This window comes from Geotrypetes seraphini, chromosome 3, assembly GCF_902459505.1.
Source record: "Geotrypetes seraphini chromosome 3, aGeoSer1.1, whole genome shotgun sequence".
NCBI lineage: Eukaryota > Metazoa > Chordata > Amphibia > Gymnophiona > Dermophiidae > Geotrypetes > Geotrypetes seraphini.
Genome location: NC_047086.1, coordinates 26,690,046 through 26,716,682, shown reverse-complemented (window position 1 = coordinate 26,716,682; position 26,637 = coordinate 26,690,046). Strand labels below are relative to the sequence as shown.

Sequence of the window (26,637 nt, the reverse complement as noted above, 5' to 3'; positions counted from 1 at the left end):
CGCCCCCCCCACCCCACCCGAAAAGAGAGAGGAGCCCGCCACCGAGGGTCCCACAACCTGGGTACCGGGGTGTGCGTATGTGTGTGTGAGAGAAAACAGTCTGTTCCCCCTCCATCCTCTTCTCCCTCCTCACTGCTAGGCTGCGCCGGTGCCAGGACAGGAACGGCGTGACACGTGACGAGGAGCAGCTTCATAAATGGGACCCGAGAGGAGAAAAAAAAAAGAGTGGAAAAGAGAGGAAGGGGGGGGAAAAAAAGAAAGGGGGAAGGAGGAGGAGCAGCAGCCGCCAGAGAGAGAGAGATACAGTTCGAGGAGCAGGAGCGGCACTCAGCCCGGAGACACACGCCCAGGCTGCGCAGCGCGGAGGGAGACGAGGATTGTAAGGGGCGTCCAGGGGCGGCGGTTGGAGAGCCGAGCAGCGCGAGCCGCCTCGCTCCGCACCGTCGCCGGCGAGCGCGCGCGCGCCCAACTGCCCCGGCTCATGAGGCGCCAAGCGCGCGGCGGAGGCACCACCACTAGTTCTTCTAACCCCAGCGGTACCACACGCCTCTCCGCCCCGCTCCCTACGCGCTGAGCCCCGCGGGCAGGGAGCACGCGCGACTCCCCTCTCTCTCTCTCTCTCCTTCCCGGCTGCCAGTTGCGGACCTCTCGAGGACCCGGCGCCAAGAGCTCCAGAGAAGCGACCGGAGAAGCAGGAGTCGAGTTTGGGTGATGCGACGGGTAAGGAGAGGGTGCAGAGGTTGGACTGGGGAGGGGGGTGGGGGGCTCTAGTGACAATCGAGGGCTTTTGTGTCTCTTCCCCCCCCCTCTCATTGGGGTGGTTATCCTTCTTACCCCTTCTCCCCCACCCTAGCATAATGCAGATCTGCATCGGTTGTAGGAGAGCGTAAGGAAGGCAAACGAATTGAATTTGTCAAGAAGCTAAACATAAAAGCCCTTAGAGCGGAGAGGCTTGAGTAGTCGACAACCCATTGGAAGGACCAGCAACTTTCTGGACGTCGAAATGTAAAACAAACAGAACAGCAACAACAAAAAAAAAACCTTTTAGCATCTTGAAGAGAGAAAATGGTGTGTGTTCAATAACAAGAGAGAGCGCGCGCGCAATAGTACATGGTCAGGACTATTAACCGTAGGATCCGCCGAAGCTCTACATGTTGCTGGTTTGTGTGCGCAAACTCTAAGTAAATTGAGGGCAATTGGTTATTGGACGTTTGACTGTTGTGTTCTCTTTATCTATATCTATCTATAGATTTAGGTGCATATATATTTAAGCAGTATCTGCCATCATAAAGTTTTCAAACTGTAGACATAAGTAAGCTTTAGAGGATACTATAATAGGGACTAAAAGTGGGAGAAGAAACTACCAAGATCATACCTTTTAATTAGAGATGCTAATCCTTCTGCTTTCATAGGTAAGCCATTGGAACACTTTACCATTAGTTTTTCCCTAAGTGTAGATTCAGTTGTTCTACTTTGTATGAAAAATTACTCAGCATTTTCAAATTGACTAAATATGGGTATATTCTTTTATTCTTAAACATTGCTCTAAAATTAGGGGCTATTTTTTTTTTTTTTTTTAACCTTGCATGTCAATTTAATGTTGGCTAATGGAAATGCAAAAGAAGTTGCCCATCTTTGGGGTTTAGAAAAAGCTGCATTGGTACTGATTTCTGAAGCCCTTATGCTCGAAACCTTGCAGAAGCCAAACCTTCGGGTTTCCAGACGACTTTGTCAGACTATAGAGGGCTTCTGTAATCCTAATTTAGTGATAATTTACTAGGAAAAGTGTTAGTATTGATTTTTCTACTTTTTTCGTGAAGATTTGTTTCTTTAAAATACTGTACAATATAACCTCTAGCAGTGCCTTTTTCAGAAAGGTAAAATATATTTTTAGATTCAGTATAGTCTTAATAATCATGTTATATACTAAGACAGTAAATCATTTTGAAATACATGTACTTGTGTGTAGTTTCCAAACCATACATTTGAACTTGGTGGACTGAATCTATATGTTTTACAGCATATCGCAACAGCATTCTTAAGAGATCTTGTCAATGATGTGGTTTTACTTTAAAGCCTATGTTGTACATCTGGTTATCTGCTTTAGAAGAAAGTCTTTCTATCTATCTACACTTCAGTGCTAATTCCTGTATTGGAAAATATAGCACTGACAGAGCTAGAGGTTGATTTCTGTAGTGATACCTTTTTGGCAGAATTGCTACATTGCTGATATTATGAAGAAGCCATTGTGGTGAATGTGATATACTTATTTTTTTGAACCTGTTGCAAACTGGAAATTGTGAGATAGAAATAGGAGGGGGTTGCTAAAAAGTTTTCAGCCAAGCCAACCAACTTCCTAAATTCTGAGCATTATGTTGCCACTGTAGCTAAAAAGAGTGTTATCTTATTTAGTGCCAATTTGCAGAAACAAAATTTTATGTTTTGATATTGTTTCAGATCATTGATTGAACCATGTCCAGGTCATTCTCTTCTTGGTTAGGCTGAGAACTTTTCAGCAATCCCTCATAAACTCAGAATACTTATTAGGCTTTTTTTCTATTTTGAATTCTAAGATTTGGGGGTAATTTTTTTTTTTTTTTTTTTTAAATCAGTGGAGTTGGTCTGGCAAACTTTTTAACCAGTGAAACATCATGAGGGTAAGAAACAAAATATTTTCAAATTTTGTATTCTATCTGAAATAGAATATAACATTGTATATCCATTTCTCACATTTTGGGGCTCCACAGGACTGCTTTCCAATTAGGCAGTATCTGCAAATAGGTTAGTTTTACAGGTATGATGACAATAATAAACCTTGCTCCTAAGCCAAGATATACTGAGCATTGCCATGTTCTCTTAAATTTACAGCTACAGTAGTGTTTGTCTTAGTATATGCATTGTGCCAAAGAGGGATTTAATACATGTTTTGATGTTGCAAATGTCATATCCTCTACTATTGCAGATCAGGGCTTTCCTGGAATTTACTAATACTCTGACTAGAATACTGCACAAAATGCAGAATAAGTATTGTAATATCTCTCTCCAAAATAAATTTAGTTATAAAAACAACTAATATTATCTGGGACGGATGATATTTTATAAGGTTAACACATTTAAAACAAGCCCTTTTAGCAACTGCTTGAAGACTGGATTTAATTAAGAGTAAAATAATTCTTCTTAACTATATATGAGTTTCAATTTTTCACTGAACCTTGTAGAAGCTGTTTGAGGAAATGGTCATGCTAATCATGGAGTTGGCAGTCAAAGTACACAAAACTATTTAAGAGAATCCATTAAAAAATAAAAATAATCATAGCACAGAGTTCCAGTAGCTCATTTGCTCCTGTACAAGACTGGAATCTTTGTAGGTTGGAATACCAGTACATTGAATAAACGTGAAAATACAAAGTAAATGAGTGTTCAAGACCACATGAAGAAGGGATCTACTAAGATTTCAAGAAAATTTTCATATAGTGAAGTTGAATGTGTGATCCTTTTTCTTATGCCGGAGTACAGTAGTACGGTAAATAGAAAACTTGGCTTGTTTTAAACAAGGTTCTTAAAATGGAGATAAAACATAAGTCATTTTTTTAGGGAAGGAATTATTTCTTGAAAATGTGCATTGTTGTTAATCTAGTAACATTTTCAGAGTCAGATCATTGAATTTAAATGGAAACTATTGTGGCATTGCTGTACTTTTAAGTATCATGACTGCCAGAAAGCTAAGCTGATGGCTAGTCCTAGCCGTTGTTCTGTAGTTAGACTAACTGAGCTGGATAAAGGGAAATAAGGATCTGTTATTAAAATGATTTTGTGACTTAACAAAATATACCTATCTTTGTGTCACATCTTTCTCCTTTCTTTCATTGTGCAACTGAAGTTGTGAATATTATTTGACACTCTTTGATGTAGTCTCCTTGAGAGAGGTCTTTGTAGATTGCACTAAGATACTGGTCAGAGATCAAATATGCAACAAATGTTGTTCTGTGTTGAACTGGGAGGATAGAAAGAGCAAATAGGAATCAAGATGATTTATTTCCTGGTCTAAATTCTAGTTTCGAGTTAGTTTTTTGTATATAGGGAAAAATGGATGGAAATATTTAACAGCTTTTCTTCTTACATTTATTATGATATTCATGATCTATAATATTCTGGTGCATTATTTTTGGTAAAAAGAAAGTAATGTACTAGATGCAGTCATAATCTTATTTGCATTGGGGTCCTTTTATTAAGGCACGCTAACCGATTTAGCGCACGCTAAATGCTAAGGTATCCATTATATTCTAAGGGCAGCTTAGCATTTAGCTTGTGCTAAATCGGTTAGCGCGCCTTAATAAAAGGACCCCATTGTGACTTATTTCCATATAGAGGATGTAAGTAATTTCTAGAATATAACTGTCTAGCTGGTTGTAAATATAAAAAAATTGCACAATATGGAAAGTATACACTATTTGGCATTCATGTCTTCTGTTGAGTTTTGTGTTGTTTTTCTGTACCACTCACTTGGGTCATGTAATTTCAAAGCCAATGACTATCTAGATAATGATCTCTGTATAGATGAGGGAAAATGCGGGAGTCCCTCATACTCAAATGTTGTCTTGCAAATGCACCAGCATTAGCTATGGCAGTATTCCTTTACCAATACTGTGTATTATGAAAACCCAAGGAGATTTACTGTTATAGCTAATTCTGATATTTTTCATTTGCACTTTGTGGAAGTGATTCCCTAGTAATTACAGTTTATATTTGCAAAAAGTTAATATCCATCACATTAGAAAAAATATTTTGCCTAAGAAAATGAATTAGTACAATGAAAATTTGGCAAGAATGGCTTAATTTTCCAATATCTTTACCAGTCTGCTTCATGGTTTTCCTGCTTAGAAATACAAGAAATCCATGAAGCCCTACTTGAATAATTTATTTAAACTTGTTAATCCTTCGGTCAAACATGCTTCAGGCAATGTACATTTGTTCATATAAAACAATATTAAAATAATATCTTTGGTTTATATTGTACTTTTGTCAGAAGCTGGATTTTAGCCAGTTAATCTCAGTTTTGTTTAAATTTATATTTTTTGACCTATTTAATATTCTGTGTTTCAAGGGGGTAGCAAGGTAGGTTACAATCAATATTAATATGGAATAAAAGGATGGAAAACTCCATTTCATTACAAAAAAGAAAAGATAGAGACATGCTGAGTAGCCATGCTACACCCAACCAGAACCCAAGAGACTGGTGCTGGGATTATGGGTTACCAAAGGCCATGATAAACATTAAAGAAATGGGCCTTTAGATCCAGCTTGCATATATTTTGTAACTGTCGTCAATGTGCAAGGTAAGGAGCCGTGAGTTCCATAACACAGGAACCAGGAGAAAGAAGGCTGCCAATTCTAATCCAATTTATAGTCATTCCAAGTACCTATCGTATTCTAATGTAAAGGATTTATTTAGAAAACCTAAGAACTAGTGCAACATTATATTGCATTAATTTACACTTAGTACAAATCAAATGTGAAGAAAATCTGATTTGATCCAGAATTTTAAAACTGAAATGGTAGACTACCACATGCTTTATAGCACACTACTAGACGAAAGGTACATAAGAAAGTCTCTTTTTCCAAGGACCTTTCAATCTGCTATAGAACCACTTGTTGGCCATTTCATATTTGTACAGCTGGCTAGTTACAAGATGTGTGTGCAGTCCTTTTTGATCCAAACAGCTTAGCCTATTTCTTGCTTGAAAAGTAATCACATTTTCTTTTGTTTCTGGTGTGGGTTGATGTTCCATGCATGATCTGCATAAACTTCTCTTCAGTTCTGATAGAAAAATAAATCAACCTTGCAGCACAGAGCAGTTGTTAGTTTTTCTTTGCAGCCCTGCCAGGTCAGGCTTATTATAGTTCTCCAGCTTTCTTAGCTTGATTAATCAGCTCTTTTAATTGAGTCATAGTATTTACTCACTAGAAAGTGTTAGTTATTAAAGAGGATATTGAATGTGTGACTTCTCTGAGCAGGAATAACATTTACACCTGCATTTCAGGAAAGCTTTCCAAGTGTTTTCCTTGATGAATATGTAATTTAAAAAAAAGTGTTCTAGGTGAGCTAGGAGTCATTTCAGCCTACCTTCTCCAGCTTATGTTTGTTAATACTTTTAAAAAAATAATAATAAAAAAAATATAGTAAAATGGACTCTAGGTAGGACAGACAGATTGTTTCAAATAGTTTTCTGGGGGGTTTCTCCCTAAATAAGATTATCTTTGTAAATTCCAGCTTTCTATATTTATGTGGACTGATTATTTAAAGCTACTTTTAAATGAAAATGTTGTCCTACTGTTATGCAGAATGTGGGCCAGATATTCTATGCATTGTCCCATAAATGTTCAATGGAAGGAGCATCTTAAACTACATGTGATCCTTCATATCTTCAGGTGATATTTCAAAATACCATGCCATACGTTTTCTTCTATACGGCAAGTTTCGACAAGGATTCAATGCAGTTTACAACAAGATTCTAATCAACAGTCATGAACAATGAATTACATATCTGAGGAAGTAGAAATGTCTTTGCATTTTGAATTAGAGGCTTGAACAGAATAGATGAGTCTTAGTCTTTAGCATTCTCTGAGCTATGGCAGTCTTTACTGTAAGACTAGCTCTCTCTTCCAAATTCAGGTAAGGAGGCTCAGTCAAATGTAGATACAAATACTCATGTATGCCTAATGAAGACCCTGGTAAAAACTGGAATAGCTCAGGCTACTATTACAAGAGTGGTTTGAAAAGTTTGGTAAAAAAGCAAGTTAAACAACGTAGTCTCCATTGAGGGCTATACACTTAGCTCAGCGAGTTTCCAGTTTTTCATATTGTAGGAAAAATAGCTTATGAAAAAACTGGAATCTCACTGGACCAAGTGTATGGCTCTCAATGGAGACTACGTTATTTTTAACTTGCTGTTTGCTTGTAACTTGCTGTTTTTAACTTGTTGGTTTTTTTACCAAGCTTTTAAACCACCCTCCTATATTTAAATTATTTTAAAATATTTCCTGTATGTGTTAAAACTTGACAGTTGTGTTGCTCAGCTGGGGTGTTTTTAATGCATCTACCTCTTACTATTTGTTCTCAGCCCCTGATAGGATCTGAGAGGATCTTCTGACATTAAAGTGCTATTGCTAAAAAATAACTAAGCTCTAGAATTCACACAAAGCAGAATCATCTATTAAATAGGAATTCTTATGTTCTACTTACCAATTCTTTTTAAATAGTATAGGGGCCATCCTGTGAAAGAGTGTTTAGCACTTAACATGTGGTTAACTTGTGGAAACAGGCTACCATGTCATAGTGTTAAGGAGTTTTGTGGTAGTTTACCTGTTTCTATGTTTTAAACCATGCATGACTAATAGAATTAGGATTAATCTTGCATGATATAAACCAGTGGTTCCCAAACCTGTCCTGGGGGACCCCCAGCCAGTCAGGTTTTCAAGATATCCCTAATGAATATACATGAGAGAGATTTGCATATAATGGAAGTGACAGGTATGCAAATCTCTCTCATGCATATTCATTAGGGATATATTGAAAACCTGACTGGCTGGGGGTCCCCCAGGACAGGTTTGGGAACCACTGACATAAACTGTTAAATTTCCTGCTTATATATTTTTAAACATTGTACTGTATTTACTTTGTAGTTAGCTGCACTGGTTCCTATCTAGTGAAAGGGAGGGTTTGTTAGTATACAGTGGCAAAGCGAGGATAGGAGATGCCTGGGGCATTGGTGCCCCCCATTCCTCTACTGCACATGCACCTTTTTCCTTCCCCATACCTCTTTAACTTCACTGGTGCGAGCAGCATCTCCAACCTGCTGCCTGCGCCGACCTCCACTCTCCTTCTGATATCACTTCCTGGTCCTGCCAGAGTCTGAGATTCTGCAGCAAATCCATGAGACTTTTGAATACACATGCAGTGCCCTTTTGGGTCAGTAGAGGTACTGGGCACAAATGGGTTGGGATGCTACCATAATAGAAAAGAAAAAGGTCACCAGTGCTGTGACTATGAGATTCGTGTAGCTTATGGCAGAGTCTACAGTTATACCTCTTTCTTGTACTTCACCAGTGTGCAGTTTTACTTACAGAGGGCCATATTTAGTAAATGGTGTCCAAAGTTAGGTGCCATTAAGATCCACACTAAGCACCAGCTTTATAAAGGTCACTTAATGCTAAGCAACCTTTATGGAACAGTGCTTAGCTCTGATTCCCACACCCAACTTTGACCACGAGGACATAAGCCTACTGAAATAGAGTAAATGCTGGTGTGCAACTAATGGCAGTTGAGCGTATAATGATCCCATTCTATAACACTGCATCTAAAATTTTGGAATGCCCCCTATGACAATTTAGGTGTGCAATGTTATAGAATAGCACATAAGCAGATCTTTGCTTCCTTTTCATTCATACCAGATCAGTCCAGAGCAAATAGGTTATGTTCATCCAGTGGAAGGAGACAGAAAATAAAATAGACAACAAAGTAGTCCCAAGTGAATCATCCCTTAAAGGGAGCAGTGCAGCCATAAAATGTTGAGTATTTTTCTGCCTCCTAGTAGATGGATTGTGCAGTTCCTTTTAGGTGCCTGTTTCTCAGCTCCTGTCCTGGTTTCTCCCGGATATCATTTGTGTAGGAGGTCACTGCTGGTTTATTCTGCTCATCTTATTGCTTGAAAATGCCTGAGCAAGGATGATACATGGTGAACCTGAGTCCCATATCCTCCAGTTAGTGACACTTGGTGGTGCCAGGTTCCTAACCTCCTCCCCCCACCCCCATCTCTAGCCCTACTCATTCCTGTATGGCAGCTATGGTGGTAAAGTGAGGTATAGAAATGGCCTTCCTTTGACCTCTGGTGTGTGTGACTTCATTCTGACAAGTACATATCTTTAATTTCCTGCTTGTTGAGGTGTGGTTTTTTGTTTGTTTGTTTGTTTTTCTATTCCAGTACAATAGGTGTGTCATTCTGGACAAGCGGGTTATCTCCCCCTGGCCATGAGCCTCTACAGAAGGAGTCCACTCCGGATTTTTTCTGTAACCCTCCTACTCCACTGAGAGCTCTACTGCCACCTACAGTTTTTCCCTTCTGCACACAAACCGGAATGAGTGTTTCTGTTCTGCTCTTTTCTTTATTTTATTCAAGTTATTTTTGGGTTTTCTTCATTCGTTTGGTGCTTGGAGCTTCCCTGTGTGTGGGTCCAGCTCTGCATGTGCGGAGAACAAGCAGATGGTGGTCTGCAGCTGACTGGCCAATCCCTTGTGGTATCTGTTAGCCAGCCTGCAGAAACATTTTTGGAGTTCATGGCCATCCCCAGTTAGGGTGACTCACCTGCTGCTTCGCAGAGGAATGAGTTCAGGCTGTCAGGCATCCGTAGGAGGCTCAGCGGTGTCTCGCAGGGTGCCGGCTGCATTTTTACCTCCCCTGATTGTTCTTCTGTCAGTCCATGGGGGTGGGGGCTCGGTCAGACATTGTGTCTGACTAGCAGCCTGAATATTCAGCATTGGAGGAGATGTTCTTGATGAGGAAGTGATTTCTTCTCCCTTTCCAGCCACTGTTCAGAGCTGAGACAGATTGCAGCACATTGCCTGTGAGGTGAATCAGAGGAGGTGTCAGAATCTGCAGTTTTCAGTAGTCTGTGCTTGTTCCCCTTCCCAAAAAATCCTAAATTCACCAGTTTTTGCATTTAATTTCATTGGTTTTCAAGCATTTTTTGGTGCCAAAATACTGACGGTGGCCATCTTGGATTTTAGCAATCTTTTTTTTCTAAAGTACTCTGTAGCTCCAAAACTGCTAGTTTTGCCTCAAAACTTGCTGGGATGGAGTCCTTGGGATCTTTTACCAATAATTCATGCCAGAAATTTTCAAATTGTGCTCCTCAGTGTTCTTACGCCACATGCTGCACTGCACTTGCGGGAGAGGCGGGAACATCCACCTTTACTTTCTTTAACCTTAACCTTTTCTTTGTGCTCTTGGACTGAGGCAAGAGCAGCTAGCCTGGTGGTTTGGGCATTTTTTTCTTTTCTGGACCTTGAAACAGTGACTATCCTGAGCAAAAGGATGTGGAAGCCACAGAGCCCAAGAGACGCAAATTAGAGTCATCTTTGGGTGACTCTACGCTACCTGGTATGGCTTTTTCATCTGAATTAATCAATTTAATATGGAAAGCTTTTCAGGAAAGCCGTCCTACCAGGGTGAAGGCGGGCTGCGCTTTGGACACTGCATGTGAGGGCATGACCTCTCTGGGTGCATTTGCCTCGCAGTCTAACACTGCTCAGGACCTAGGAGAGTGTTTGGATGGGGACACAGATGATGATGAGTCTCTCACTGTTCCCTTATTGTCTCAAGATGTGCCTCCCATTTTAGGGGATGCATGCCCACTGTCTGGCACTTTGGAACTTGTTTTGGTTTTGGATCCTGGGGATGATCCCATGGTCTTGCGCTTCTGTAAGCCTACAGCTCTGCTGGATCTCATTTCGGAGTCCTGCATGAGCTGAATCTAGACTCAGACAGTTCCATCTACTTTCTCCTGTGGAGTGAAGGTTTAGTCTAATACTTTTCCCTGGCATCCAGACATTAATGTCTTAGGCCTAGATGCACAAAAGTCATTCAGTATTACCGACTGGATCACTGTTGGCCGATTCACTGTCCGATTCCACAACAGCGTTTGATGCACAAACAAGTTTACATGCAAACCAACCAATTCAATTGCTCAGTGAGCGATTGGCACATGCACAAACCCCTAGCAGCAGTGACAGGAAAGCAGCCTGTTAGGGCTTCTGTTTTTGGTTTTTTTAATAGCACAGATATTGTGCTGTGTTAAATACAACCTGTCCCATTGAAAAAAAAAAAAGCCCCCGCGACATGCCCTCCCATCCTGCACCAGCACCCTGAGCCACCGTCTACCTCCCCCGACCTGCCGACCCGCAGCAAAATGGCAGGAGGGATGCCCACTCCCTCCTGCCACGAAGAAACTCCCTCCCTCCCCCCCCCCCAAAAAAAAAAGGCAGGAGGAATGCCTGCTCCCTTCTTCCATGAAGGTTCCTACTCCCCCTCCAGGTCCCCCTACCCCATACCTTAAAAGTTAGAAGCAGAAGGTACTGAAAACTCCTGCTCCTCCTCCCTCAATGACGACACTGAGCCTTAGGCCCCTCCCTGGTGCATTATGTGATGCATGGAGAGGGGCCTAAGGCCCTGATTGACTCAGGCCCCTGAGGCATCTGAGCCAATCGGGGACTTCCTTAAGAAGGAGCGTAAGGAAGTCCCTGATTGGCCATTTGCTCTAATTTTCATGGCTCCAGCTGATCTTGGCAGTATTCCTCCATCACTTCCCAGAGATTCTCCCAGAATTTCAGGGAGAGGTTTTCCAGACCCAGATACAGCCAGTCTTCAGCACTCCATTCTATTTCCTCAGTCAAGAAATCATAATGATGCCAGATTGGAGGTGGTCCTTCTCAGGATAGAGGTCGGCTCTTGGACCTTCTTCAGGCATGGGTTCAGATTTCATCTGATTGCTGGGTCCTAGACATCATCCAGAGCAGCTGCAAGTTGGAGTTAACCATACATACCTCTTAAATATTGGTTTGTGAACTCTCCAGGGAGGCACCTGGACAAAGCCACTGTTCGCAGACTGATAGAGATTTCAGGCAGTACAGGCTCTATGGCCTAAGACTCGGGCTCGAGCAGATACTCCATGTACTTCATTTGTGCCAAAGAAAGGCTCTGATTGGAGACCCATTCTAGACCTTACTCATGTGAATGCAGTGCTCAGGGTCCCACATTTTCACATGGAGATGGTTCAGTCTGTCATAGCTGTGGTGACTCTGAGAGCGATCCTAGCCTCTCTAGATCTGACAGAGGCCTACTTGCATATTCTCATTTTCCCAGACCACAGATTGTTTCTCAGGTTTCTTGTCCTGGAATAGCATTTCCAATTCTCAGCCCTGCCCTTTGGCCTGGTGACAGCTCCCCACACATTTACCAAAGTGATGGTGGTGGTGGCGGCAGTCCTTACCTGGACGACTGGCTAATCCGGGCTGCCTCATTGGCCAAGGGTCAGTGCACAGTAGATGAGGTGATCCGAATCCTAGAAGGTCTGTGTTGGATTGTAACTTACTGAAAGAGCCATTTGTCTTAGACACAATCCCTGAAGTACCTGGGGGTCTGGTTCAACACAGCTGCAGGCCATGTCTTTCTTCCTAGGCACCCAGAAGAAGCTTTGGTCTCAGATACAGTGCCTTCTGACCAAGCCAGCTCCATCAGCATGGGACTTCAAGTCCTAGGTTCAATGTCGACGATAGATGTGGTTCCTTGGGCAAGAGCCCACATACGTCCCCTTCAGCAAGCATTACTCATGCATTAGATGCATTGGTCTCCGCAATAAGACTCATTACAGAAGTCTCTACCTTGGACGCTGGAGGCCTGTGCCAACATGGAGTGGTGCATCCGCTCTCAGTCCCTTACCAAGGAGATGCCCCTTCGAATAGGATCCTGGATAGTAGCGATGACAAATTCCAGTCTCCTTGGCTGAGGAGCTCATTGCAATCATCAACTGATTTAAGGGCATTGGTCGCCCACCTAGAGGAAGTGATCAATCAACCGGCTAGAGCTCTGAGCCATTCGTCTAGCTCTGGTGAAATTGCAAAAGACTAGGAAGGCCATGTGGTCTGGATCTTCTCGGACAATGCTAAGCAATGACAATATGTCAGTCACCAGGGCAGCACCAAGAGTGCCCAGTTCTGTTTGGAAGCCCGCCCGCTCTTCATCTAGGTGAAACATCATCTGCAGGTGCTCTCAGCAGCGCATGTAGCAGGAGTGGGCAATGTTCAAGCAGGCTTCCTCAGCAGACAGGGTCTAGATCCGGGTAAATGGACGCTGTTGGCATCAGCATTTCAAGCCATTGTTCACTGCTGGGGGTCAGCCATAGTTTAACTTCTTGGCAACGGCACAGATCAAAAAGGCGGTCAAGTTCTTCAGTTGATCTGAGCCTGGAAGTGCAGGTCTAGTTCAGCCGTAGCCAAGGAACAAATTTTTATACATCTTTCCTCCATGGCCCATGATAGTATGAATCCTTCAAAGAATTGCAAGTCATCAGGGAAAAGTCATTCTAGTAGCTCCAGATTGGTTATGAAAAATGTAGTATAAGGACCTGGTGCATCTTCGGTCAGGGTCTGGTCCCGGGCTACAGGTGAATCCAGATCCTCTTTCCAGGGTCCAGTGTTCAATGAGGATCCGGATTGCTTTGCTCTTGCAGAATGGCTCTTAAACACGAAATGTTAGCATGTAAAACGTACTCACCAGTGGTCATTACCACTCTTCTTATTCTAAGAAGTCGACTATGGTCTCAGCATACGCTAAAGCATAGGAGACTTTCCAACATTGGTGTGCCCATGAAAATGTGGAGCCATTTTCAGCTCTGGTATCATTGGTGTTGGCTTTCCTCCAAGCCAGCCTTGACATAGATTCACTGTGGCTTCCCTTCAAATCCAAGTCACAAGACTCTTGTTTTAGGGCTCAGGACTGAAGGTCTACTCTGGTGTCTCACCAGACACAGCCAGATTTTGACGGGGGCACCGCACGTCAGATCAACAGTCAAAGCCCAATTCCCTTCATGGGATCTAAATGTAGTTCTGAGGGGTCTGAGTCAAGCTCTGTTTGAGCCACTAAAAGAGGCATTGCTGATGGATTTGACACTCAAGACAGTTTTCCTGTAGCTGTGACCTTGGCGATATCTGGAGGTCAGCAACAAGTTTAGGCTCTCTGACCATCTTTTTGTGTTGACTCATCCAGCTAAGTGTTCCAGCTTCCAAGGCCATGATTTCCAGGTGCATCATTAGGGCCATTTCATCAGCATATATTATTGTTTGTGGGGAAACAGTCCCCTGTTTCTGCTAAGGTGTATTCAACCAAGAGTGTGTCTTCATTGTGAGCCAAAACTAGGGCGATCTCTCCGGTGGAGATTTGTAGGGTGGCAACTTGGTCCATTATACATATATTCGCTAAGTTTTATAGAATGGATGTGGTGGTGAGGAAGAACTCTGCCTTTGAGTCCTAAGTGCTGGAACAATCATCCCACCCTAGTTTTCTGGGACTGCTTTTGTACATCCCGCTTATCCAGAATGGCACACCTCTTGCACTGGGAAAAGAGATTAGGTTCTTATCTTACCTTATCTTTTCCAGTAGATAGGTGTGTCATTCTGGACCCCAGCCCTTCATTCAAGCACCTACCTACTGTCTCATTCAGATTGTTTTTCTCCAAGTCTGTAGTTTGGATGTCAGTCATCCCTTTGGGCTGTGCAGAATAGTGCACAACACTAAGTTACCCTCTGCAAATGACTTAGCGCTGAACTTTGATTCAAAAATTAAAAACCTAAGAAATAACTGTTTAACAAACGCCCCTAGTGATCACCAAATAGCTAACATACAAGGAAATTAAATACCAGCAGACATGATCTGGAGTTCCTTTCAAGATTTAGATTGGAATAACTACACCAGACTATATAACAAATACTCTAAATCTCATTGCATTCTAGACTTGTGCCCCCCAGAAATTATGAAAGCAGCGCCATTAGAATTTAAACTATCGCTGCTACACTACTTAGCCCATAACCTAAAAAAATGGGGAGTTCCTCACTAAAAACGGTCACATAATAATAACCCCAATCCTAAAAAACAGAAAAGAATCATCAGCGCTAATAACCAATTACAGACCTATAGCATCCATCCCATTCATTGTAAAAATCATGGCGGGATTGGTTCACACCCAATTGATGGAATATCTTAATCAGTTCTCTCTCCTACATGAAACTCAATCCGGTTTCAGACCCTCATTCAGTACGGAGACAGTAATTGCGGCTATCTTAGACAACCTTCGCCTATTGTTCACGCAAGGGCCTCAATGCCCTGATCATGCAATTCAATATGAGCTCTGCCTTTGATCTGGTAGATCATGGGAAAATGATACAATGCATAGACACCATTGGTATCAGGGAAGAGGTATTGAACTGGTTTCGGGGCTTCCTTACATTTTGTACCCATCAGGTATGCTTCAACTATGATCTCTCCGATACCTGGAGCAATTTATCTGGTGTGCCACAAGGGTGACCGATATCCCCATTGCTTTTCAATGTCTACATGTCCTCATTGGGCGTGCAATTAACCCAACTGGGGATAAAACTATTCAGTTACGCAGATGACTTAACGATCATCATCCCATTTGCTAACTCTATCTCAGAAACCATTCCCAAGGCATCAGAAGCTATAAAAGTGATGGAGCAATGGATGACAGACTTCAAGCTCAAACTTAATCCAGAAAAAACGAAATTCTTTGTTGCCTCTCCTCACCCACTTGACACCAAAACCCCACTATGCATCAATGAACTTAGTTACCCTATTCAGTCCACCATGAAGATATTGGGTATAACTCTGGATCAATGCCTAACCATGAAAGACCAGGTGGACTTCTTAATCAGAAAAGGTTTTTTCACTCTCTGGAAACTTAGATCCGTTAAATCATATTTTGATACGTCAGTATTCAGAATCCTGGTGCAATCCCTCATACTAAGTCAACTTGACTACTGCAACATCGCCTACTTAACTATCCCCCAAAAGAATATGCGATGCTTACAACTAATGCAAAATGCAGCGGTCAGACTTACCTTCGGGCTGAAGAAATTCGATCATGTGACACCTTATTACCGGCAGTTGCACTGGCTACCGACGGAAGCACGTGTAAAGTTTAAGTTTGCCTGCCTCTGCTTTAAAGTACTGTATGGACTAGCCCCCAAATACTTAACGGACCTTTTTTCCTTCTCCACCAACAGATACAAGAGAAGCTCACATTCGAACTTCGTTCCCCCCCCCCCCCCCCCAGTTAGAGGTTGTAAACTGAAAAAACACCATGAACATCTCCTCTCACACCAAGCAGCATTATGGGGTAAAGACCTAGAACAATTGCTCTCCCCCACCACTTACATGGAATTCAGGAAGTGCCTAAAGACATACCTGTTCCTGTTGTATCTAGACAACTGACCCATATTTCTCTCTCTCCTCAATATCGATTTTCTAGACCTTTTACCCTCTTTCGCTCACTTCTCCTATGTTCAATCATTTTGTACCTTCTCTTAATCTTTTGTAAACTGCATAGAACTTCACGATATTGTGGTATATAAACTGTTATTATTATTAATAGTATATTTCTAGCATCTGTAGGCAGCATATTCTCAACATGTGGGTGATGTCATCCACGGAGCCCCATAATGGACAGCCTCGCAAGCAGACTTGCTTGAAGAACTTTCAAAAAGTTTGCGAGTGCTGCACCGTGCATGCGTGAGTGCCTTCCCACCGAACGTAGGTTGTGTGTCTCCTCTGGGGTACCTCAGTTCTCGTTTTTCCGCGGAGCCAAGAAGCCATCTCCAGAGAGCTCTTTTTTGAAGGGTAGCACAGCACGGGCATGACTCAGGACAATGATTCTGATAGCTCATCGGTGGCCCAGACAACCATGATACTGCTTTCTACTTCAACTCGGCACCAGGGAGCCTCTACTTCTACCAGTATTTCCCTCTCTGCTTACACAGAGTTAAGGGTCTCTGCTTCATCCCAACTCGCAGTATCTACGCCTAACAGCTTTGTACCTCTCAACCTAACTGCACAGTTCTCTCAATCTGTACAGGATATTCTAGAGGCTTCCAGGAAGCCAGCCACTAAGCAGTGTTACATCCAGAAATGGACTAGATTCCCTGCTTGGTATACTATTCATCACAAGGAGCCGCAATCTACCTTCTTGTCTTCGGTTTTGCATTACCTGTTGCACTTACCTCAGTTTGGCAACAAATCCACATCCAATAGAGTCCACCTCAATGCAATTGCTGCTTTTCATCAGCCTGTCTGCTCATCCTGTGGTTTCCAAGTTTTATGAAAGGAATTTTCAATGTCAAACCACCTCTCAAGCCGCCTCCAGTGGTTTGGGATCTCAATGTTGTTCTTGCTCAATTGATGAAGCCTCTTTTGAACCAATAGATTCGACTCACCTTTAAATATCTCTCTTGGAAAGTGGTTTTTCTCATTGCGCTCACCTCTGCTAGATGAGTCAGCTACAAGCTCTAGTCGCAGATTCACCTTTCACAGTATTCCATCATGACAAGGTGGTCCTCCGTACTCATCCTAAATTCTTACCTAAAGTGGTTTCAGATTTTCATCTCGATCAATCCATTGTTCTTCCAGTGTTTTTTTCCAAAGCCTCATTCTCATCCTAGAGAAACAGCTCTTCATACGCTGGACTGTAAACGTGGTTCGGCTTTCTACTTGCAACGCACTCAACCTCACAGAACTGCTCCTCAACTTTTTATCTACCGTATTTTCACGCATATAACGCGCGCGTTATACGCGTTTTTACCTACCGCGCATACCCCTCGCGCGTTATATGCGTGAGCGCGGTATACAAAAGTTTTAAAACATAGTTCCCACCCCGCCCGACGCCCGATTCACCCCCCCAGCAGGACCGCTCGCACCCCCACCCCGAACGACCGCTCGCACGCGCTCCCACCCGCACCCGCATCCACGATCGGAGCAAGAGGGAGCCCAAGCCCTCTTGCCCGGCCGACTCCCCGACGTCCGATACTTCCCCCCTCCCCCCCCCGGCAGGACCGCCGACTTCCCGACAATATCGGGCCAGAAGGGAGCCCAAACCCTCCTGGCCACGGCGACCCCCTAACCCCACCCCGCACTACATTACGGGCAGGAGGGATCCCAGGCCCTCCTGCCCTCGACGCAAACCCCCCCCCCCCCCCAACGACCGCCCCCCCCAAGACCCTCCGACCGCCCCCCAGCCGACCCGCGATCCCCCTGGCGACCCCCACGACCCCCCCACCCCCCTTCCCCGTACCTTTGGTAGTTGGCCGGACAGACAGGAGCCAAACCCGCCTGTCCGGCAGGCAGCCAACGAAGGAATGAGGCCGGATTGGCCCATCCATCCTAAAGCTCCGCCTACTGGTGGGGCCTAAGGCGCGTGGGCCAATCAGAATAGGCCCTGGAGCCTTAGGTCCCACCTGGGGGCGCGGCCTGAGACACATGGGCCCAACCCGACCATGTGCCTCAGGCCGCGCCCCCAGGTGGGACCTAAGGCTCCAGGGCCTATTCTGATTGGCCCACGCGCCTTAGGCCCCACCAGTAGGCGGAGCTTTAGGATGGATGGGCCAATCCGGCCTCATTCCTTCGTTGGCTGCCTGCCGGACAGGCGGGTTTGGCTCCCGTCTGTCCGGCCAACTACCAAAGGTACGGGGAAGGGGGGTGGGGGGGTCGTGGGGGTCGCCAGGGGGATCGCGGGTCGGCTGGGGGGCGGTCGGAGGTTCTTGGGGGTGGCGGTCGTTGGGGGGGAGGGGGGTTTGCGTCGAGGGCAGGAGGGCCTGGGATCCCTCCTGCCCGTAATGTAGTGCGGGGTGGGGTTAGGGGGTCGCCGTGGCCAGGAGGATTTGGGCTCCCTCCTGGCCCGATATTGTTGGGGAGTCGGCGGTCCTTCGGGGGGAGGGATGTATCGGACGTCGGGGGGGGCATCAGGCTTTCAGGATGGGGACAGACCTTCAAGGGGGGACAGTGCACGGAAGTCAGGGGGGGGGAACGGAGAGTCGGGACAGCGCACGGAAAGTCAGGGCGGGCGAAAGGAGCGTCGGGCAGCATGCGCGGTATACCCGTGAGCGCGGTATACCAAAGTTTTTGTACATATCATCGTGATTTCTGCGCGCTATACCCGTGTGCGCGTTTTATACGGGTGCGCGTTATTTGCGTGAAAATACGGTACTTTAATCCAAATAAGTTGGGACATCCTGTTACCAAGCGAACAATTTCCAACTGGATGGCTGCATCTTTTTTTGCTATGCCCAGGCTGGTCTCCTTCTGCAGGGTCGAGTCACGGGCCATAAAGTTTGAGCTATGGCGGTGTCTGTAGCTTTCCTCAGATCAACTACTATTGAGGAAATCTGCAAGGCTGCCACTTGGTCCTCGGTTCATACATTCACCTCACTTTATTGTCTGGATACTTTCTCCAGACGGGATGGCCATTTGGCCAGGCAGTTTTGCAACATTTATTCTCCTAATTTGCCAACACTCCCACCATCCCATTCTGGTTAGCTTGGAGTTCACCCACATGTTAAGAATATGCTGCCTGCTTTTTCCTGGAATAAAGCACAGTTACTTACCGTAACAGTTTTATCCAGGGACAGCAGGCAGATATTCTCACAACCCACCCACCTTCCCTGGTTGGCTTCTTAGCTAGCTATCTGAACTGAGGTAACTCAAAGGAGACGCACGACCTACGTTCAGCGGGAAGTCACTCGCGCATGTGCGGTGCAGCACTCGTGAACTATTTGAAAGGTCTTCAAGCAAGTCTCCTTGTGAGGCTGTCCGCTACTGGGCTCCGTGGATGACGTCTCCCACATGTTGAGAATATCTGCCTGCTGTCCATGGATAATAACTGTTACTGTGCTTTACCTGAACTCTTTGGCATATTGTTGTTGGATTGTTCTCAGTTCATGTCTTATTTGTTTGAGTAGAACAGATTTATTTGTTGGGGTGATTTCCCATATCCCTACTTCACCTATTTTTGGTAGACCTCTTGCTTGTTTGGTGACTAACTTTAGGTGGCAGTAGAGTTCTTAGTGAAGTAGGAGAATTACAGAAAAAATCAAGAGTGGATTCCTTCTGCAGAGGCTCAAGGCCTGGGGGAGGTAACCTGCTTGTCCAGAATGACATCTACTGGAAAATATATTAGCAAGATAAGAACCTAATCTATTTTTATTGCTTATTAGTCTTAATTCTGAAACTTTTTTCTCACAACTTTATTTCCCTTCTTGGTGAGTGGATGTCTAAATATTTACCTGAGAAGGGCATTTGCTTTTCTTTTTATTGCCTGCATGACTGTTCTTTTTATCACCCATCTATTTCTTGCTCGGCGCAGTAACCACCACTTAGTCAGATGGTTCATGATCTCTTTGTAGCGCTGTTAGAGCTCTGATGTTGGCTGTTTTGGTTATAGTTGATTGAATATGCTTTCCTCAGGGTAAGCTGAGCTTTCATTAAAAAAAAAAAAAGAAGAAAAAAAAATCCCCTCTCCTGATTTTGTTTGTCGTAGCATAGTTAAACGTTCATATGTAGTGTTTTCCCTCATTGAGATTGCACTGTTTCTCTTATTGCCCACTCTTTCATGCTGGATAGCAGAGGAACATGTTTTATTCTAAGTTGGTTCTATATATTTTGAATTGTCACTATATTGTTTTAATTTGCTAGTTTTTCAGATTAGATTTTCATTCTGAATCTTCCCTGTATTACCCAAAGTTTCCACATGCTTACACTTCTTTCTTTATTGTATGGGGGTCTTAGACTGATTTCGTGGTTTCCTTATGTCACCTATCAAGTACTTTTTAATTACGATCTCTCTGATACCTGGAGCAATCCATCTGGCATGCCGCAGAGGTCACCACTATCCCCATTGCTTTTCAATGTCTACATGTCTTCATTAGGTGTGCAATTGTCCTAGCTGGGGATAAAATTATTTAGCTACGCAGATGACTTCACTATCATTATCCCATTCACTAACTCTCTCTGGGAAGTCACTCCCAAAGCAACAGAAGTACTAAATTTGATGGAGCAATGGATGACAGAATTCAGACTGAAACTTAACTCAGAAAAAACAAAATTTTTTGTTGCTTCGTCACACCCACTTGATACTAAAACATCACTATGCATCAATAAACTCAGTTATCCTATTCAATCTACAATGAAGGTATTGGGTGTAACACTGGACCAGAGCCTAACCATGAAAGACCAAGTGGACTCCATAATCGGAAAGGGTTTCTTCACTCGCTGGTAGCTTCGGTCCATTAGAGCATATTTTGATGTGTCATCATTCAGAATTCTGGTACAATCCCTCATACTGAGTCAACTTGATTACTGTAATATCACCTACTTGGCAATTTCCCTGAAGAATATGCGGCGACCACAACTAGTGCAAAATACAGCGATCAGACTGATCTTCGGGTTGAAGAAGTTCGATCATGTAACACCTTCCTACTGACTTCTGCATTGGCTACCGATGGAGGTACATGTGAAGTTTAAGTTTGGTTGTTTCTGTTTTAAGGTACTATTCGGTATAGCCCCTAAATACATAACGAACCTTTTCTCTTTCTCAGCCAACAGACATAAGAGAAGCTCACTTGAATTTTGTTTCCCCTCTGGTTAGAGGATGTAAATTTAAGACATCATCAACATCTTCTCTCACATCAGGCAGCACTATGGGGTAAAGATCTAGAACAATTGCTTACGCCTACTACTTATGGGGAATTTCGGAAACGCCTAAAAACATATCTGTTCCTGAAGTACTTAGGCATCTAACCTGCACAATCTCATTCCACAATAACTGATCCCTAGAGCTGTTAATCGCGAGCTTTTAACTTTGTTAAATCCACTCAATTTGTAGCATCTTTTAATCATTGTAAACCGCATAGAACTTCACGGTCCTGCGGTATATAAACTGTTATATTATTATTATTGTTATCAGCTATGGCATTCTCGGAGAGATTCTTTGTATGACTTATTCTGTAGCTTCCAGTTTTGTTGTAACAGCCCCTCTTGTATTCTGCTCCTACATTAATTCACTTGTAGCTGTCAGTGCTGTCTGCCTTCTATTACTTGCTATATTCCTTAGTGGCACGACAGTTATGAGTTATTTGACCTAGCCTATTTAAACCTCAACAGCCCCTTGGGGTGCATATTGGAGGCTGACAGTATACAAGCGGATTTGGGGTTTCTAAAGCTAACTGGTAGGCTGTATAGTGATATTAACCTTTTATCCTGCACAATTCCAATTCCTTTGTGCTGGACTATGGCAGTATGTTTTTACTAGTATTTTAGCCCGTTACATTAACGGGTGCTAGAAGTCTGGTCGGCTCTTGTAGTCCCTTTCCGCCACCCCCCCCCTTCCCTTTCCGCGGTCCCGACTCCAATCCTGCCGACTCCAGCAGCGTGTTTAGAGTGATGCAGACGCTGCTGGAGTTGGCAGGTTTGAAGTCGGGACCGCAGGAAGGGGAGGGGATGGCAAGGCAAAGAACTTACTTTTACCAGAGCAGGGAGCCAAGTGCTGGCGGCCAGTCCTGCCGGCGAGTGTAGTTAGGTGGTATAAGGCTGGGAACCCACGCATGCGCACTCCTGCCACCACGGACCTACATCTCACGGAACAGGGAAAATGGAACACGCAGGTAGGAGTGTGTATGCGCGGCTAGGATTTTATTATATAGGATGCTGGCAGCTGTCAGCATCTTTTATGTTGTAGCTACCTTCCTATCCAGCACAAAATAATGTTCTCTTACGTAATGATATGGTGACATCCTCTGATATATTGTAAGAACATTAGAATAGCCTTACTGGGTCAGACCAATGGTCCATCAAGCCCAGTAGCCCATTCTCATGGTGGCCAATCCAGGTCACCAGTACCTGGCCAAAACCCAAGGTGCAGCAATATTCCATGCTACCAATATAGGGCAAGCAGTGGCTTCTCCCATGTTTTTCTCAATAACAGACTATGGACTTTTCCTCCAAGAGCTTGTCCAAACCTTTCTTAAAACCAGCTATGCTATCCACTCTTACCTCATCCTCTGGCAACACATTCCTGAGTGAAAAAATATTTCCTCCTATTGGTTTTAAGAGCACTTCCCTTTAACTTCGAGTGTCCCCTTGTCTTTGTAATTTTTGACAGAGTAAAAAATCGATCCACTTGTAACCGTTCTACTCCACTCTGGATTTTGTATACTTCAATCATATTTCACCTCAGCCGTCTCTTTTACAAGCTGAAGAACCCTAACCATTTTAGTCTTTCCTCATACGAGAGGAATTTACAATCTTGGTCGCTCTTCTTTGAACCTTTCCTAGTGCCACTATATCTTTCTTGAGATAAGGAGACCAGAATTGAACGCAATACTCCAAATGAGGTCGCACCATGGAGCGATACAGGGGCATTGTAACATTCTTAGTCTTGTTAACCATTCCTTTTTTTAATTATTCCAAGTATCCTGTTTGCTTTTTTGGCTGCCACTTCACATTGGGTGGAATCATCGTATTGTCTACAATGATACCCAGATCCTTTTCTTGGGCGCTAACCCCCAAGGTGGACTCTAGCATCCGGTAACTGTGATTCAGGTTATTCTTCCCAATGTGCATCACTTTGCATTTGTCCACATTAAAATTTAATTTTTCATTTGGACGCCCAGTCTTCCAATTTCCTAAGGTCTGCTGGCAATTTTTCACAATCTGCATGCATTTTAACAACTTTGAACAGTTTAGAGTCATCTGCAAATTTAATCATCTCACTCGTCATTCCAATTTCCAAATCATTTATAAATAAGTTAAACAGCACCGGTCCCAGTACATACCCCTGTGGCACTCCACTGTTTACTCTCTTCCATTGAGAACAATGACTATTTAACCCTACCCTCTGTTTTCTATCCGATAACCAATTCCTAATCCACAACTGAACTTTGCCACCTATCCCATGACTCTTTAATTTTCTCAGGAGCCTCTCGTGAGGAACTTTATCAGAAGCTTTCTGAAAATCTAGATACACTATATCAACTGGCTCACCTTTATCCACATGTTTATTCACACCTGCAAAGAAGTCAAGCAAATTTGTGAGGCAAAATCTCCCTCGGCTGTAGAAGCATCTTCTGGTGCTACATACTTATTGAGATAAATTCTTCCTTATTCAGGATCAATGTGTCTTTCTGTTGTGGGTAGCAAAGTCCTCCTCTGCTTTGTGATGTCGGCATTCTCTGCTGCTGGATGATTAGTGGGCAGCAAACCTCTTAGGAAGTAAGTTAGTGGTCCATGTAATGGCAGCACCCTTAAGGAATCCATATTGGTAGCAGCCTTTGGGGAATGAATTCAGATAGCATCCTACTTGATTGCATAAGGGCAACACTCTCCTAGCTTAAGGAGTGGCAGCCTCCTGTCTGCATAGTTCAAGTAGTCTGTGGCTAGAATTAAGGCAGTGTTCTGGTAGCACATTTTTCAGCTGCATGCTGGTGACAGTATCTTGGACTGTATTTTGGTGGGATTATTTTGTGCTGTATATTAATGGTAACATCTTTAGATGAATATTAGTGGTAGTCTGAACTGCGATTTGGTGGTAGCTTCTTTGGCTGTGTTTTCTTCTGGCAACATCTTGTGCTGTACTGCCAGTACCCTTTAGGGCTGCATATTGGCAGCAGTCTCTTGGGCTGTGTATTGCCATCAGATTCATGGGCTGCTTTTTTAGTGTGGCCTCTTGGGTTATGTATTGTCAGCACATTCTAGAGCTGCCTTTGGGCAGAAATCTCTTCAGCTCCCTTTTGCCAGTAGCCTCTTAGACTGCCTATGGACAGCATCTTCTTAAGTTGCATATTAGCAATTGCTTATTCACCAGTATACTGACAGCTTTCTCTTGGAGTGTGGCCTAGAAGCAAACTATGGGCCACATGCTGGCAACACATTTTGATCTCTGCATAATAAATAGCTTCTTTGCCTTCATACTAGTGGGAACTTCTTGACCTATGTTTTAGTACCATTATCCGGGTCTGCATTGTGCCAGGATCATCCAGGACTATAGGTGTCAGAATGGGGGGAGCCCCAAGAATCCGGAGGGGGAAGAGACCACCAATATCACCCCACTCTCAACATTCTGCTGCTAATCTGTGGCAGCAAAAACAAATAAAAAGTTTAAGTATCAAGTTTATTTAGCTTGATATACCGCATATTCACAAGGCATCAATACAGTTTTCAATTTGTAAATAATACAGAGAAAGAGGGGAAGCAGGAGACAAAGCAGAAAGAGGTAGAGAGCAAATAGAGAGAGATGAACTACATAATTCATTAGGAAAGAGAAGGGGAGAGAAGAATAAAAGGTTGTGCTGCTATAGATGCTCACCCCAATTTGAATTTAATAACAAGATGAAGAAAACTTTGAAAAGAAATGTGATTGATGTGATGATGATTTGAAGCGTTCTATGGAAGGTTAAAGTTATAATTCATTGGCAGTGCATTTCACAAGTTGGACCTAATACCTAGAAATGCTCCTGTGGCTTTTAAGATCATTCACGGCATTCTTCCTCCCCTAATCCCACTATCCTTTAACTCCTCGAATCCTGACTCCACCAGACCCGCCCAAAGATATAAACTATCCTTCCCCTCTCTACACAGTATTCTCTATGCAGGTAAACTGAGAAAATCTCTTATCTTCAAAATCACAGGTCTTGGAACGACCTTACTATCCCGCTGCGGAACCTGGGCTCTCTCCAACTATTCCGCAAGCAACTGAAAACTTGGCTCTTCTCTAACATGTAATTCTATATTCCCCCTTACTCTTCCCTTCTATATATAAGCTCATGTAAACCTTTTCCTTTCTATTCTTATATTTAAGTTCTTGTAAACCGTGCCAAGCTCCACTTCCATTAAGATGATGCGTTATATAAACTTAAGGTTTAGATTAGATTAGATTAATCTGCCATAGTTAGGGTACAACTAGTGAGCAGAGTATACAAGTGGGCATGTAAAGGATGAGAACATTGTTCAAGTAGGAGAGAGTGAAATTTGTCTGATTTGAAGAAGAATTTTATAAGTTAGACCAGGGGTGCCCAATAGGTTGATCGTCAAGGCAAAGTGAGTCGATTGGAGCCCATCCCGGGGTCCGTGATAGACTCGCATTGCCTTCACAATCTACCAGCCGATCAGCTTTCCTCTCCCCGACTGCCTGGTGAAGACAGCTTCCCTCCCTTCCATTCACTCACTGCCCTCTTGCCCACAAGCGAACTGAACTCAGGCTGCGGGGCTCTAACACTGCCTGCGCTGGCTTTCCTTCTCAGATACATGAAGTTATGTCATTCCTGTTTCAGAAGAGAAGGGAAGCCGGCGTGCGCAGTGTTAGAGGCCCCCCCTCCCCCCCCCCGTGGTTCAGTTCATATAACAATGCGTGCTCTGAAACAGGAATGATGCACCCTATAAACTCTGGCCTCAGGATGAGACACTCTCGGTAGCTAGCTACAGCCGCAGACACATCCCGCGCAGCCACAGCGGCACATATCTGGACTGCCGAAGGGGCAGGACGCGGCAGCCCTGCTCTGAGCGTCGCCTTCCCGCCCTGTGTAAAGTTTCCGCTCATGTCCGCCCTCGAGGAGAGCACCGCTGAACATAAATGGGTGAGTGCCACTCTCCCCACCAACTTTTCTGTCACCCTTTCACGTACAAGAGGACATAGACTGAAGCTGAGGGGGGACAGGTCCAGGACGAATATCGGGAAGTTCTGTTTCACGCAGCAAGTGGTGGACACCTGGAATACTCTCTCAGAGGAAGTAATTGCAGAATCCACCGTTCTAGGATTTAAGGGTAAACTAGATGCACATCTCCTTAAGAGTGGCATAGAGTGATATGGGTAAGGGTAAATTAGATGCACATCTCCCTTGAGAAGCATACAGTGATATGGGGACTAAAACTATGCCAGGGTACACCTGGCGAGGCCTCCGTGTGTGCGGATCACCGGACTTGATGGACTCAGGATCTGATCCAGAGATGGCAGTTCTTATGTTCCCTAGAG

General features: G+C 43.8%; 1 protein-coding gene across 2 annotated transcripts in view; it reads left to right on the top strand.

Annotated features, from left to right (window-relative positions):
- The first annotated feature begins 235 nt into the window (after positions 1-235).
- CNR1 (cannabinoid receptor 1) overlaps positions 236-26,637 on the top strand; it is an 81,880-nt gene continuing 55,478 nt past the window's right edge. Inside the window, exons 1-2 of one of the 2 annotated variants that reach the window (XM_033935937.1) lie at positions 236-720; positions 2,613-2,657. The gene's annotated coding sequence lies outside the window, so the exon portion shown is untranslated. The remainder of the gene's footprint in view (positions 721-2,612; positions 2,658-26,637) is intronic. The other variant, XM_033935936.1, reaches the window with a different exon arrangement.